The following is a 15984-nucleotide window of genomic DNA, read 5'->3' as shown; positions in this document are numbered from 1 at the left end:
GAGAGAGAGAGAGAGAGAGAGAGAGAGAGAGAGAGAGAGAGAGAGAGAGAGAATGGGCTGGAAAGGGGCAGAGAGAGACAGAGACAGAGGATCCGAAGCAGGCTCTGAGTTGTCAACACAGAGCCCAACTGGGGGCTCAAACTCACTAATGGTGAGATCATGACCTGAACCAAAGTTGGATGCTTAACTGACTGAGCCACCCAGGTGCCCTGCAACTCATTTTAAATCTGTCTAATCCAGAAAGGCATTGCATATTATCTAATAAAGGAGATTTTCCACCGACATAGTCCATCTAGAAGATGTTGTGGGTGTCAAGGATATTGAAAAATATTGCATTAGTTAAGCAATAAGGGGAAATCACATCCTATTCCATCATATTTCCTTTCACTGAACTAGATATAATCAAATATGGGTCAAAAATCTTTGGTGTATTTTCTCTATATTTCCTGTTTGCAATGGTCGTCTAGAACAACATAGGCATGCTCAGAAAATACTGCACCATCAACATAAAGCCATTGTTATAGATGTGAAAAAAATGGATGTCACAGAGTAAAAATGAGACTACAGTTATGTGCAAGTACTTAATAAACTAAAAATCCCAATAAGTGTATAAGATATTATTAAACCAATTAGCATTAAAGCAAAATCCTTCTGTTTTTAAGATGAAACTGCACACTTTAATCCATTCCTCATTTTCAGGTTTCCTCTACCTACTCTTGTTGAAGCCCACACATACTATGTTAGTGTTGCCAACACATATCATGGTGTTTCCTGACCCTATGGCCTTTGTATACACTTTTCCCTATGCTTCTCTGCCTGCTAACCAATCAATCTTTAAGCATCAGCAGCTAGTCACCTGTTCTCTATAACTGTTTTTGTAGCTATTGATCCAGTTAGGATCATCAATGATGAGCTCCAATTTGCTCTACACATGCATTCACTCTAGCATAAAGATCTTCAACCTGGGGTCAGTGAATGAATTCTTAACATACAAAATATATAAAGAGCTTATAAATCCCAAAACCTCAAAAACAAATAATCTAGTTAAAAATGGGCAGAAGACATGAATAGGCATTTTTCCCAAGAAGATATACAGATGGCCAAGAGACACATGAAAAGATACCCAGCACCACTCATCATCAGGCAAATGCAAATCAAAACCATAATGAGCTATCACCTCACATCTGTCAGAATGGCTAAAATTAACAACACAGGAAACAACAATGTTGGCAAGGATATGGAGGAATGGGAACCCTCTTACACTGTTGGTGGGAATGCAAACTGGTGCAGCTACCCTGGAAAACAGTTATGGTGGTTTCTCAAAAAGTTAAAAATAGAACTACGCTACTAAGATCCAGCAAATGCACTAGTAGGTATTTACCCAAAGGATACAAAAATGCTGATCCAAAGGGGCACATACACCCTGATGTGTATAGTAGCATTATCAACAAGAGCCAAATTACGGGAAGAGCCCAAATGTCCATCAACTCATGAATAAAGAAGATGTGGAATATATATACATATAATGGAATATGACTCAGCCATTAAAAAGAATGAAATCTTGCCATTTGCAATGATATGGATAGAACCAGAGAGTATTATGCTAATAAAAATAAGTCAGAGAAAGACAAATACCATATGATTTCACTCATATGTGGAATTTAAGAAACAAAACAAATGAATATAGAGGATAAAAAAAAGAGGAAAATCAGAAAATAGACTCTTAACTATAGAGAACAAACTGAGGGTTGCTGAAGGGGAGGTGGGCAGAGGGGATAGGTCAAATGGGTGATGTATATTAAGGAGGGAACATGAGATGAGCAGTGGGTATGGTACGTAAGTGGTGAATCACTAAATTCTACACCCGAAACTAATATTACACTGTATTTAACTAAATGAAATTTCAATAAAACTTGAAGAAAGAAAAAAAGAATAATAAAATGACTTCATCTTTATTTTCTTTCAACTATGAGCATAAACAACAAACCAGAGCAGTGTCATCAATACCTGTAAGATTTTATTACTAATAAAACCACAGATATTTACATGTAGCATCACGAGTAATGACTGTAATATTATTTGTAACTATTATTTCCCCTACTAAAAGTATTCTTCAAAGTAATTGATTTTCTTTTCAATTCCATGTATTTTATTTCAGGCATTTGCAAATACATGATTTTGAAAACAGTCTGTAGTTTTCACCAGATTGCCAAATGGACTAATGGCATAAAGCATACTTAAGGTCTCTTGACAGTATGCTCTCTCTTCCATTAACCTATGAGGCAAAATCAATCCGTACATTTAAGAATAAAGTTTGGAATACGACATGGCAATGTGAAAATTATAGCCGCACTATTTCTATGTAAAGTAAGAGTTTTTTACAAGGAGCACTCTGGAAATTTCTGGATTTTTTTTTTATTTTTAACTAATGTTTAGGGGCACTAATGGCATAAGATGGGTTTGGCCAGGGATTTGGACACCTTACCATCTACTGGACAGCCTGCATGATTTGAAATGATACAAAAGTATTAATTAAAATGTAAAATCCATTGAAGATCACCTCAGTTTGAGATTTTATTTTTTATATAAAAGCACCAACTCTTTTGCACATTTTAAGATACTGAAATTTCCAGTGCACCTGGGTGACTCATTCAGTTAAGCATCAGACTCCAGCACAGGTCACCATCTCATGGTTTGTAAATTTGAGGCTCATGGTCGGGTGCAGAGCCTGACTGGGACTCTCTCTCTCTCTGCTCCTCCCCTACTAGCAACCTCTCTCTCTCAAATTACATCAACTTTTTTTTTTAATGTTTATTTTAATTTTTGACAGAGAGAGAGACAGACAGACAGACAGAAAGATATACCATGAGTGGAGGAGGGGCAGAAAGAGAGGGATACAGAGAAGCCAAAGCAGGCTCCAGGCTCTGAGCTGTCAGCACAGAGCTTGACATGGGGCTTGAATCCACGAACTGAGAGATCATGACCTGAGCTGAAGTCGGATGCTTAACCGACTGAGCCACCCAGGTGCCCCAAAATATATAAATAAACTTTAAAAAAAGTTTTAAAATTTCGTAGAAAACAGCTAGTATGTAAATCACCAAAAGCCAAGTTTATTGTTGTTGCTGTTCTGAACTTTACCAAGAGTTGTTTTCTGCTTTGAGAAATTATATTACCGGTGTCAAAATCACTTCAAGTATTTGAATCAAAGTATTTGTATCAGTCTGCAGTTGAAATAGTCACATATATGCTAATTCTACCAACAGATGAAAGCATACATCTACTACATTATGTGTTCCAGGGTACTTGTGTCTGATCCTTATATATTAAAATACATTTTTCTTTATATCATAGTTGGAATATTGGAATATTTTTTGACATTATATTGATAAAATTGCATATTATTTTGTTTCAACATAAAAATGTCATCATGAATTATATCATATAAAAGGGGTCATTAGGACTAATACTATTGAGAACTACTAACTACTTCTACCTAACTTATGAACCTCAGTTTATTTATCTATAAAAAGGGGGTAATAATACCTATGTTAGAAGATATTTTTGGAAATTAAAATAATATTCTATAACAGCTAGTACAGTGACAGACACTTAAGTGTTTGTTCTATAGTTGGCACTAATATAATGTCCTTATTTCATGAGTTATTTTTGAAGTTAGTACCTATGTTTTTTAATATCTATATTCTTGACATGGTTTCTAGCATGCATCTAGCATTAAAAAACATATTCATTACAGATCGGCAAAGTTTTGCCAAAATAAAATGCTATTATACTTGAAGGAAAAATAATGTCATCCTTCTTAGATCATTTTTATCAAAGAAATTCTCTAATTTTGATAACTATTTTACTATAATAATATGGTATAAATAACAGGAAAAGAAGAAGAAGAATTAAATCAATGAAACTGTATCTACTGCAACTAACAAAACCACTTTCAACCACCCAGAACAGTTGGAAGAGATGACAGCACAGGTGTGGCCTATTCACTCAGGATCCCAGAGATAACACACCTGAAATTAGAGTAGGGAGACTAGACAGAGGAATCATTACCATTTTATCCAAAATATGTATTAAAAATAGCTCACAATTTCTTTGCTATCACAAAGAAAATAAAGTCAATGTAGGAAAAAAAAAAAAAAAAAAAAAAACAACCCAGTTCCCAACCCATTTGTCTCATTCTTAGAAAAACAAAAGAAAACTTAGAATATCAGTAAAAATAGTTATCATTGCCATAAACTTAAAACTCAAGATGTTACCAAGGCAGAAAGAAATCCTTCTTGTCACCTTTTGATAAAATAAATCTCAGAGTTCACATACATCCTAGGAAACAGACATCAAATATAATTTTTACCTGCAAATAATAGGCACGATAAATAGCAAACTCTGGATAATAAAGATTGGTAAACATTTCTAGAACCTATTATTTAACAAGATCAAAACATCCTGTCTTGTTTCTAGGAATAAATTTTTGAGGCCCTAGGCTTTGTTATAAATTTAAGGTAAAGATTTTTAGCTTATTATATATATACAACACACACACAAAATAATCCATATACAAGAGTAATAACACATATATGTGTATACAAATAAACACACATATGTATAACTTTTCTTTTTCCTTGTACATACTTCATAAATGTATACGTATACATATATATTTTGTTTTTCTAAGTGTGTATGTGTGTATAAATATGCCAAGTGGAGAGACAACACTGTAATATCTTTATTTTCAAATTCCTATTTAGAAATAGCTTCTCTGTTTTGTACCAGATGTAAGTACACCTTCTAAATGATTGCTCACATTTCCATTATTTTCTCCATTAATTTAGTTTGTATTTTTTATTATAACATCAAGAGTTCAACATTCCCTCATCCCATATACCCAAGTGCTCATCCACCCATTTAGCAGTTATTTATTGAGTACCTTTTAATCTACAGACACAAGAGAGACTTTGTGAGGTTAATTCACCCAACCATACTCTTCCTTTCTTAATGTCAAAATGAATTGCATGTGATATTAATGGATTCAGAACAAATATAATAAGTGATGGGCCCCTATTCTTGTGATTTTGCTGAAAGGAATTTAAATATCTCTGTGTGTCTCATTGATTGTATTTTTTCCATTTTTTAAATTAAGTAAACCTTTAAATTTAGAATAATTATAAATTGAGAGAAAAGTTGCAAAGAGAATACAGAGAGCTCTGCATGTCCCCCAGACAGATTCCTCTATTATTAACATCTTACACTACTAACATTGTTTCTATTTTTTTTCCTCAGGAAGACATGCCAGTTCCTACTTTATCTTTCCCAGAGTTTTTTTAAAGAATATTAAAAAATAAACAATGTTTGCTATTATGGTTTGGGTTTAAGCCATCAGAAACTTACATTTTAATCTCCGCAGAGTAAAGACTGGTGGGATTACCGTTGCAAATGCTGGAAATAAGAGGAGGATTTTGCAATGCATATAAAATCAGAGATTTAGTTTAAGGCAGTGTGCAAAGAATCATCACAGATGGATGCTTGGCATCTCTGAATATGCGCTTTCCATTTTGACTACATTCCTCCTTTATGTTCCTCATCTTCTCAAGAAAGACTGAAGTTAGATAACTCATATTCCTGGATTCCTCTGTAGCTATGACCCAGATATTTGACCCGCATTCCAGCAAGATCCGAACTCAAAATTGAACAAAGTGAAGCAGTGGCTCTCTTCTGAGGATTTGCTCTTTTGGAAACAGAGGTGGTGGGGGCTTTAATATTTTGACATAGAGTTTCTGGTATTTAGTTATGAGGAGCAAAAGTACTGGTTAAAGATGGCAATGTTGTTTTCTCCAAAGAAACCCTATGATATAATTGGACATTGTTTCTCTATAGTAGCTTCAAAGGCAGGCACTTGACCTCTCCAAAAGCCTTGAGCAACTTAACAATGTAAGAAATAATCTTTCTTCTTCATAAACTAGAGTGAACTCTGTTGCTTGCAAAAGAATACTGAGTAATGTAGTAATTTTTAAATAATGAAGGGAGCTTCAATAACAGAGATTGTGTGGAATTGGTCATGGAGAACATGATGGGGACAGACAGTGAAGATTTAATGACCTCAGTCTGGAAAGCCAATTCATTTTGAAATGCAGTAGAAAAACAACCGGTCAAACTGTTGCTTGCTATGCCCTGGAACTCTGATGAGATGGCAAGCAAAGCTTTTTTATTACGTGAGTGGTAGGAATAAAATTTAGAATGTCTCCTTGTGCTTATTAAATTTTGCTGCTTTCAAAATGCACTACAGTAGAGGTGCACTCAAACTAAATCTAGACAGTCTGTAAGCAGAGATGTCAAGAAGCAGAGCTATGCACAAAGAGGCTCACTCTGCTTGTGTCCTGCAATATAAACTGAAGATATCATAATTTGGAACCCTGCAAGGTTGAGAAAAGCCAGCTGCTTCTGTATATAAAAATGTGATGCGTATTTAACAAGCAGGGGTCTCTAAGCGCAACTTCAGAAAGATAAAACTGCTGTCTCTGGGCTTTTCAAACACTTTCCTTCTGGAGGTCTCTGAGTGACAGTGAAGAGAACTGAGCGGCAAAGCTGAGATTCCTGGTGTTGCATTCTCACCCTGGCATACTTACTGTTTTGCAGAGGGTGAGGCAGCAGCTATCAGGTTAAGAGAAAGGAATTAGAGCAGAGGAGCCAGTAGTGAAGAGTTAAAATTTCCAGACCTATGTGGTTACTCGTAAAATTGTGCTGAAGCCCATCTTCTGGAATCCTGGTAAATATTTTCCAGGGAAGAGTATTGCCAAATGTGCCTCAGCCTGGCTACAGCTGTACTTAAAGCAAATGCGTTGCTCTTCATATCATCATCATGATCGTCATGATAATGATTATCATCATCATCCAAAGTTTCACTGATTTTTATGTTATCCTCATGCAAGAGCCCTGCTGATCTTCTCTGTATTGTTCTGATTTTAGTATATGTGCTGCCAAAATGAGCACTTTTTAAATTATTTTTAGAGCCCACTTTCATTTGCTTTCAAATTTCCATAGTACCTGCTTAGAGTACAGGCACTGACAAATTTGACAAGGAAGGTGTCCCCAAATGTAGAACCTAGAACCTGGAGGAAAATGGATGAAAGAAATTCATCTGGAAAGTACAAGGGCCTGCCAGATTGGTTAGCCAAGCACTACTTCCGACATGAGGACCACCAAGTCCTGAGTGTACCTGGCCAGTAGGACTCTGTATTTGCTGATGTACCAACAAAGGTCTTATCTTTCCTACTTTCCCTATTACTGAATGAGACTTCTAAATTAGTATTACCTTATCTCCTTTTCTCACCACAAGAATACATTGGTAATTTTGGAGGACGAGAACTTTAATTTGTAAGACGTAGCATCACAAAGGTCCAAACCTGGAGCTGACGGAGAGGCTACCCAGACATCATGGACTTCAAGTTAACTGCAGAAACTGGATACAATTTTGGGATTACCTACTTGGGAAGGGTGAGGATGAATTCATTTTATTCAAATTAAATAAAGAGATAGAAAGGTTGTATGTAAATGTTAAATAGTCACAGAGGTAGAAGGTGGCAGATACTATAAACATGTTCACTCAACAACCTTTCAACCCCTCCTTTTCTTTTTTCTACCTTTATGCAAGTACTTCAGCCTCCCTAGTCACTGGAAAAGACCACTTAACATAGTCCTTTTAATCCAATATAAGCCCAAGTCTTCTGGTCTTGTCTATTGTATTTTCTTCTTTTATTATTCTGGAATGTGGATATAGAATAGCATTCACTAAAGATGTTAAAACAAAAAAATGGATAAGCTTTGTTCTTTGATGGAATATAATTCAGTTACTGTATTAGCCCTCAAATCCCTGTACCTGGAATTCCTACTGCATGAAATAAACCACTTTTTACTAAGCTACAGTTGTGGTTTAATGTGAAAGTAAGTGAAATTCTAATCAAATTAAGTAGGAAAATTATTTAAAAAAACTATAAAGTTCATTTTTGCTTGATTGCCTCAGATACAATTTAAAACAATTAATTTTTATACTTGCTGTGTTTTATGCCATTTCTTAACTACTTAATGTGTTTCCCAAACTCTGACTTTTATGAAAACACAAAGTTTTGCATTTAAGATGGGAAATGACAGGCTCACATAAGAAAACAAAATTTGACAGCAAGAGAAATATCTTTACATACAAGAAAAAAAAAATCTGTCACATATAATAGAAAAACCATAGTCTGATTAAATCTTTCTCCACTAGACCATATCCAACCTGATTATTTATCTAACCCAGACTTCTAGTTTAGTTTACCAGTTTGTGAATTTGGCTTTTGTATCAGCAAAGAATAAGATATTTTATTGCACAAACACTTGAAAAATAAAATGAATATTGTTAGAGCCATTTGCTTTGTGGTTTTCCTTTAACTAAAAAGAATTCCCTTCTTAAAGAGTGGATGATATGTCTAATTTTATGGTTTTTCATTGTTAAAGACTGGTTTTGTTTCCATGGGAATACAATATTTTATTTCTTCCCAAATTAAAGGAAAACATCCCCCCCCCCCCCGGGACTCAGAATTTTTGTGTGTGTCTGTGTTTTTGTTTTTGTTTTTATTTTTAAATATATGAAATTTATTGTCAAATTGGTTTCTATACAACACCCAGTGCTCATCCCAAAAGATGCCCTCTTCAATACCCATCACCCATCCTCCCCTCCCTCCCACCCCCCATCAGCCCTCAGTTTGTTCAGTTTTTAAGAGTCTCTTATGCTTTGGCTCCCCCACTCTAACCTCTATTTTGCGTGTGTGTGTGCGTGTATGTCTGTGTGTGTGTGTGTGTGTGTGTGTGTGTGTGTGTCTGTGTTTTGTTTTTAATTCATAGGTACCATATCTCTGTAGAGCTAATCAATGTTTTGCCAATTTTTTTTGGCTGCCATCCAAATGACTAATTTCTTTATAATTATTTATTCCAATTTTGCAAATGGTTTCAGTGCAAATATGTTTAGATTTAGAGTTTCCTGGAGATGGCCCAATATCCATCTCTAATGGCTAAGGCAAAACAAAAACAAAAACAAAACCCACTCCTTACTCAAATTATCAGAGTTTAACCCATTCTGAGAAAACCTGCTTTACCTAGACAGATGCCCCTGAATTTTATAAAGTCAACAAAGCCTAAATTCAATGCAAAGAAAAACACACCCTTGCTCAAGTAATCATACTTTGATGGGAAGTCATTACTAATGGCTCAAGTAATCATACTTTGATGGGAAGTCAGCAAATAGTTGTTAAACAGAAACCGCACCTATAATGGTGCTGGATCTAATGAAGAAAGTAAAATACATCTCTCGAGGCAATTATATCACATAAAAAGCCAACAGGAAGTGATGTTACATTAAAAATCATGTCTATTAAAATTATATAAAACTATAGCCATACCTTTTAAGTGTAGCAAATGAGATTTCTATAATATTTTAAATGGTATTGTACTGAGATTGGTTAATAGAAACATTTAATAAAAGAGACTAAATATATATGAGTAAATATGTGTGGGCGTATGCACTAACAAGTTATAAGGGTATATATCAAAATGTAGGTGGTAGAATTCATAAAAATTTGTATTTTATTTTCATATTTATCTCTTACAATCAACAAAAGTGTACTTTAAAATATCTAGTAATTGTAAATAATCCCACTTCAAGTCAGGCTGGAAGGCAGAACATTGGCTGAGAAAATCATCAGCCAGAAACCAGCAAGAGCCATCCCGAGGCAAAGCAGCAGCAGCCTTTTAAACAGTAATTAAATTTTCTAGTTACAGCTTAATTCCTTAAACCCTGACCCACGAAATGGAAATAATGTGAGACACTCAGTGTTCACATTTCCTTTTAGTGATTTATTATGAATTATGTAGCCCACTTTCACTGCAATATTGATGTCTCATTTGTTACTGAAGGAAGATCCCAACCCTATTACCTCTGAAGTGTATTATAGCACAGGAACAAATTCTAAGTTCAAAACCCAGGGACAGTGCACAGCGACTTTTCTCACCTGCATTTATTAAGGACAAGTTATGGGTATCAGGATCAAAATAACAGCCCCTAATATTTTACTCTGAAGTTTTCATGAGGTTTTTCTTTGTAGTAATAGAGCATTGGAGAGCCATTCTATAAATTAATGACAAAGCAGATGATAAAAATAACAAGAAATGAATTATATTCTTAGTGGCATTTCCAAAAAAGGACAGGAGGTGAAGAGGGATTCATGCACTGGCTGAAAGAGCCCTTGAAATGTCACAGATCGCAGAACCAAAAGGCAAAGGATTACCTGGTAAGATACACCCATTTGCCTGCCCTACCTTCAAGTCTCACAATTAGATCATAAATACCTCAAAGTCTTATATTCTAATTTTATATCTAGTGTTTTCTCCACAGATACTATATTGCAGGATAAAATTATTTTGATAGCTAGCTTAAGAATTATTAAATACTATTAAAATTTTGCATTAATTAATCAAAACTAATGATGTTAAGATAATAAAAGAAGAGCACTACTGGGTGGCTCAGTGGGTTAAGCATCCCACTCTTGATGCTCAGGTTATGTTCTTGGAGTTTGTGGGTTTGAGCCCCACACCTGGCTCTGTGCTGACAGCATGGAGCCTGCTTGGGATTCTCCCTCCCTCTCTCCTTCTCTCTTTCTCTGCCCCTTTCCTATTCATTCTCTCTCTCAAAAATAAATAAATAGATAGATAGATAGATAGATAGATAGATAGATAATAAAGGGAAAAAAAACTTTAGACAAATACATTACTGCCCATTTTGCTGTGGAAAGAGAGATTAGGAAGACAGATCAGAAAATAGAAAGATATATATGATATGCATACGTGGAGGCTGAAAGTATAAACTAGTAAAAACAAAGAGTAAAACTGTGGTATTCAGGCACTGAGTTTGGGAGAGTAAGAGAGGTTTTGTTTAAGGGTACAAACTTGTAACTAGTAGATAAATGAGTCCTGGAGAGCTAATGCATGGTAGACTGAATACAGACAACATTACAATCATCAAATGTACTTAGAGACTAGATCATAATTATTCCCACCACAAAAAAAGAAATAACTATGTGATATGATAGAGGCACCAACACCATATTAGTAATATTACAATATATAAATGTATGAAATTAAGGTATTATACACCTTAAATTCATATAATGTGTTTTTTTAAATTTCTTTATTTAAATGTAAGCAGGTTAACATACAGTGTACTATTGGTTTCAGGAGTAGAACCCAGTGATTCATAACTTATATGTCACACTCAGTGCTCATCCCAACAAGTGCCCTTCTTAATCCCCATCACCCATTTATCCCAACCCCACCCAATACCCCACCAGCACCCCTCAGTTTGTTCTCTGTATTTACAAGTCTCTTGTGGTTTGCCTCTCTATTTGCTTTATCTTATTTTTCCTTCCTTTCCCCTATGTTCATCTGTCGTGTTTCTTCAATTCCACATATGAGTGAAATCATATAATATTTTTCTTTCCCTGCCTGACTTATTTGGCTTAGCATAGTACACTCTAGATCCATCCACATTGTTGCAAACGGCAAGATTTCATTCTTTTTGATCCCAAACCAGATAAAAACCCCACTAAAAATAAGAATTTCAGGCCAATATCCCTCATGAAACTGGATGCAAAAATTCTCACCAAGATACTAGCAAATCAAATTCAACTGTACATTAAAACAATTATTCACTCAGATCAAGTGGGATTTATTCCTGGGCTGCAGGACTTGTTCAATATTCTCAAATCCATTAGTGAGACACACCACATTAATAAAAGAAAGGATAAGGACCATATTATCCTTTCAATAAATACAGAAAAAGCACTTGACAAAATACAGCATCTTTTCTTGATAAAAACCCTCAAGAAAGGAGGGATAGAAGGAACATAGCTCAACATCATAAACCCATACAGTGTTACACCTCAAATGTATTTCAAGTAAAAATAGCAGGTATAAAACTGGAGGCCCAAATGGCACTCTCAAAAATAGGAGAAATGTTTATGTGCATAAGAATGTGTATCTAAGACGGGTGTGGTTTCTACTCACCATTTTTTTGGTGCACCATGTATTTTTCCAAGCTCACTTTATTCATTGTTTTTCTTAGGACAAGTATTTCCTTTCCCTACTCCTGTACCTGATAAACATTTACCTGTCTTTCAAAACTCAGATAAAATATCATCTGTGAATCAAACTTCCCTGAGAGTTTCTGTGGCTTTTTTTTTTCTCATATGTTAATCCCTCATACCTGTAGCAAATAGATACTCAAAATTGCTTACTGGAGAAAGAAAAAAAAAAAAAAGAAATATCACAGAGTTCCTGTTTCTCCACATTCTCACCAACAATTATTAGTTCTGGTCTTTTTTATTTGCCATTCTGACAGGTGCAAGGTATATCTCATTGTGGATTTGATTTACATTTCCCTGATGATTAGTGATGCTGAGCACCTTTGCATGGGTCTATTGGCTATCTGTGTATTTTCTTTGGAAAATTGTCCATTTAATTCCTCTGACCATTTTTTAACATAATTGTTTGTGGGGTTTGCAGTTGAGTTTTATAAGTTCTTTATCTACTTTGGATATTAACCCCTTATAATATATATCATTTGCAAATACCTCCTCCTATTCAGTAGGTTGCTTTTGTTCATAGTTTCCCTTGCAATGCAAAAGTTTTTTCTTCTGTGTTGTTAACTATGTGGAGAAAAGGGACACTGTTGGTGGGAATGTAAATTGGTATAGCCACTGTGGAAAACAGTATGGAGGTTCCTCAAAAAATTAAAAATAGAAATACTCTACTATCTAATAATTCCACTACTTGGTGTTTACCCAAAGAAAACAAACACAAATTCAAAAAGATACATGACCCCTATGTTCACTGCAGCCTTATTTATAATAGCCAAGATATGAAAGCAACCAAAGTGTCCACTGACAGATGAATGGGTAAAAGAAGATGTACACACACATATGCACATATATCACAATGGGATATTACACAATCCTTAAAAAGGATGAGATCATGCCACTTGAGATAACATGCATAGATGCTATGCAGATAACATGGATAGATGGAGAGGGTATTACACTAAGCGAAATAAATCAGACTGAGAAAGACAAATACCGTATGGTTTCACACATATGTGGAGTCTAAATATCAAATGAACAAACAAATGGTAAGAATCAGACCTATAAATAAAGAAAAGTGATGGCTACTAGAGGAAAGGGTTGTGGGAAGATAGGCAAAATGGGTGAAGGGGAGTGGAACATACAGGCATCCACTTATGGAAGGAGTAAGTCATGGGAATAAAAAGCACAGCATAGGGAATATAGTCAGTAATGTTGTAATAGTGTTGCATGGTGACACATGATGGCAACATTTCCGGTGAGCACAGCATAACACACAAAGTTGTTGAATCACTATGGTAGACACTTGAAACTAAGGTACCATTGTGTGTCAACTATACTTAAATAAATAAAATATCAGTTAAGAGTAATCATACTCTTGTGATAGCTCATTAAACATTACAAATATATTCATATTTAAATTTGTGGCACAATTATGTAGTTGAAATAGAACCATTTGTTTGAAGTTAGAAATAAAGTCCACTTTAGATGTGTGCTTGACATTTATTTGCCATTTGAATACAGACATTATCTTCCCAAGTCTGACTTTAAGTGGTGACATGCATTTTTTTCTTAAACTTACTTCTCCCTGAAATAAAGAAGCTGTATGTCAACGACTTGTAAAGCAAAATATAATACAACTATAAAGGTCCTGGAAGAGTGTATGTTGCCATTGTTTTGTGGTTATCTTATTATAGCTCCAATACCCCCAAGGTCTGTGATGCAGAGAAGTTATGCCATTTTCATTTTACTTTCAAGGCCAAAGTGTATTAGGCTTGGTGGAATAATAAAAAAGGCTTGGAAAAATATCTACCTGATACAAATTTCATTTGAGCCACTTACTAGAAATATGATTTGGGTCAAATTATGCAGTTACATTGCGTCTCCATGTCCAATCTATAAAGTTAGAATATCAATAATTATCTGTTAAAGATGATTATTTATATAACACTTAGAATGATATTGGGCATTTAGTAGGTTTTTAAGTACAGCTAAGGAATGAATGCAGCTACTTTTATGACTCAAACATATAAATATCATTTGCCTCTAACAGAGAAGAACAAGTTACTGCAGATACAGGAAACAGGAAAACATATAATTAGTCTGGTTATCAGAATAGGATTTATTAAATAATCAATATATACTAATGCATATTAAATAATCAATGTATACTAATGGTTCTGGTTCAGAGACCAGAACCAGCTTTAGATTCTGTGTCTCCCTCTCTCTCTGCCCCTCCCCAACTTGTACTCTGTCTCTGTCTCTGTCTCTCTCTTTCTCTCTCTCTCTCAAAAATAAATAAATAAACAAATAAATAAATAAAACATTTTTAAAAATTAAAAAAAAAAAGATTGAGCATCCTTTTACCAATTTTCACTGCAATGAGCATAATTCATGTTATTATATATTTGTATTCAGTGCATTATTTATTAAATGTCTGAAAAGGTGGAAAAAAAACTAATAAAAAGTACCCTTCTCTGCACCCCTCTCACACCCTGTATATCCAAGAGACCTCTATAGAGCTTATGACTATTTCTGGCCAGAGAATAAGGGTTCAACTAAATAGGCAGAATTTATCTCGGGAGAGAACAGAATCAGTGAGCATTAGTTTCTATGGCACCTAACTTGCCTTTCTCTTAGATTCTCCCCAACACCCTTTATTAGAAAAGATGAGTTCTCTTCTCCCACAAAACTGTAAAGCAATGATGGAAAGGTCAGCAACAAGTTGCAGTTACAACAACCGTCTGATCAGACTTTATGTGAACACTACACTTGAATCAGGAGCAGCAATCAGGTAATTGCTATTAGCTAATTAGGTAAATACTATTAGCTAACAGCCATCTCATTCCCAATATCGGCAACACGCACAGCTTAAGGAAGACTTCAGCAGTGATCATTAAGGAATTGCAAAAGAAGAGAAGCAATGTCTGGGAATCATACATTCCAATTAGCTTTTCCACTTAAATCTAAGCTTCAATCAACTATCTGGAATGGAGTAACTGCATTTACGAATTCATAAATAGTAACATTGGTTATAATTCAGTCCTCCCTGGACTCTTTTGAGGTGTATGCTACAAAAAACACCAAGAGAAGGAATCCAAAAAGAAAAAAAAAATTAACAAGCCACTGCACAAACACAACAAAGCAACTGATAGCATCTGTGATATTTGGGCATCTACATTAGCTAAACTTTATCACTAAAATGAAAACTCAAAGTGTCTTGAAAATTTAAGTTGAATGTTTGTAATTATGAACAGCTAGAAGAAAAATTTAGCCAAACGTTTGACTGTTTTCAAACTTCCAAAAGTTTGTATAACAAACATAAAACAATCCAATTTCATCAACTGTACACACAATTTAAGTTAACAAAAGTATGCAAAAACATTATCAACCAGATACAAAGTTAAGACTGATTATTCAGGTAAAATTTTAGTATAAGATACTTTAAATTGAATCATATGAAGTTGCCATTTCTACAGGTCAGAAGGGTTGACTATCAGCAATTTCATATGACCCAACCTAGTAATAAACAGTTTTATATAATGAAGTTTTGTTTGTATCCTAATTTGTACTTGGTAAGATTAAAGAAATAAAAAATAAATAAAAACAACTAGTGCATTCACAAAAACTTGCCCGATTATTAATCAAGATACTGAAGCAATTAGGAGAGGTATGGGAGGGTACTGTGTATGTATGTATTTATTTATTGGCTCCATACCCAACACAGGATTGAACTCACAATCCCGAGATTATGAGTCCAATGCTCTACCAGCAGAGCCAGCCAGGTGCTCCTGGGAGGGCAAGTTAA

The 15984-nt window shown here is 34.8% G+C and overlaps 1 protein-coding gene and 1 non-coding gene across 7 annotated transcripts in view; both read right to left on the bottom strand.

Annotated features, from left to right (window-relative positions):
- UNC13C (unc-13 homolog C) overlaps positions 1 to 15984 on the bottom strand; it is a 613180-nt gene that overhangs the window by 304796 nt on the left and 292400 nt on the right. The gene's annotated exons all lie outside the window — the stretch shown is intronic.
- On the bottom strand, positions 6896 to 7002 carry LOC121042190 (U6 spliceosomal RNA). Its single transcript, XR_005796033.1, has one exon. It is a non-coding gene; the product is annotated as a U6 spliceosomal RNA (small nuclear RNA).

Source organism: Herpailurus yagouaroundi, unplaced genomic scaffold (assembly GCF_014898765.1).
Source record: "Herpailurus yagouaroundi ecotype Mexico unplaced genomic scaffold, PumYag 184, whole genome shotgun sequence".
In the NCBI taxonomy this organism is placed as follows: Eukaryota; Metazoa; Chordata; class Mammalia; order Carnivora; family Felidae; genus Herpailurus; species Herpailurus yagouaroundi.
Note: the sequence above shows the minus strand (reverse complement) of the source record. Positions and strands in the feature narration are given on the sequence as shown.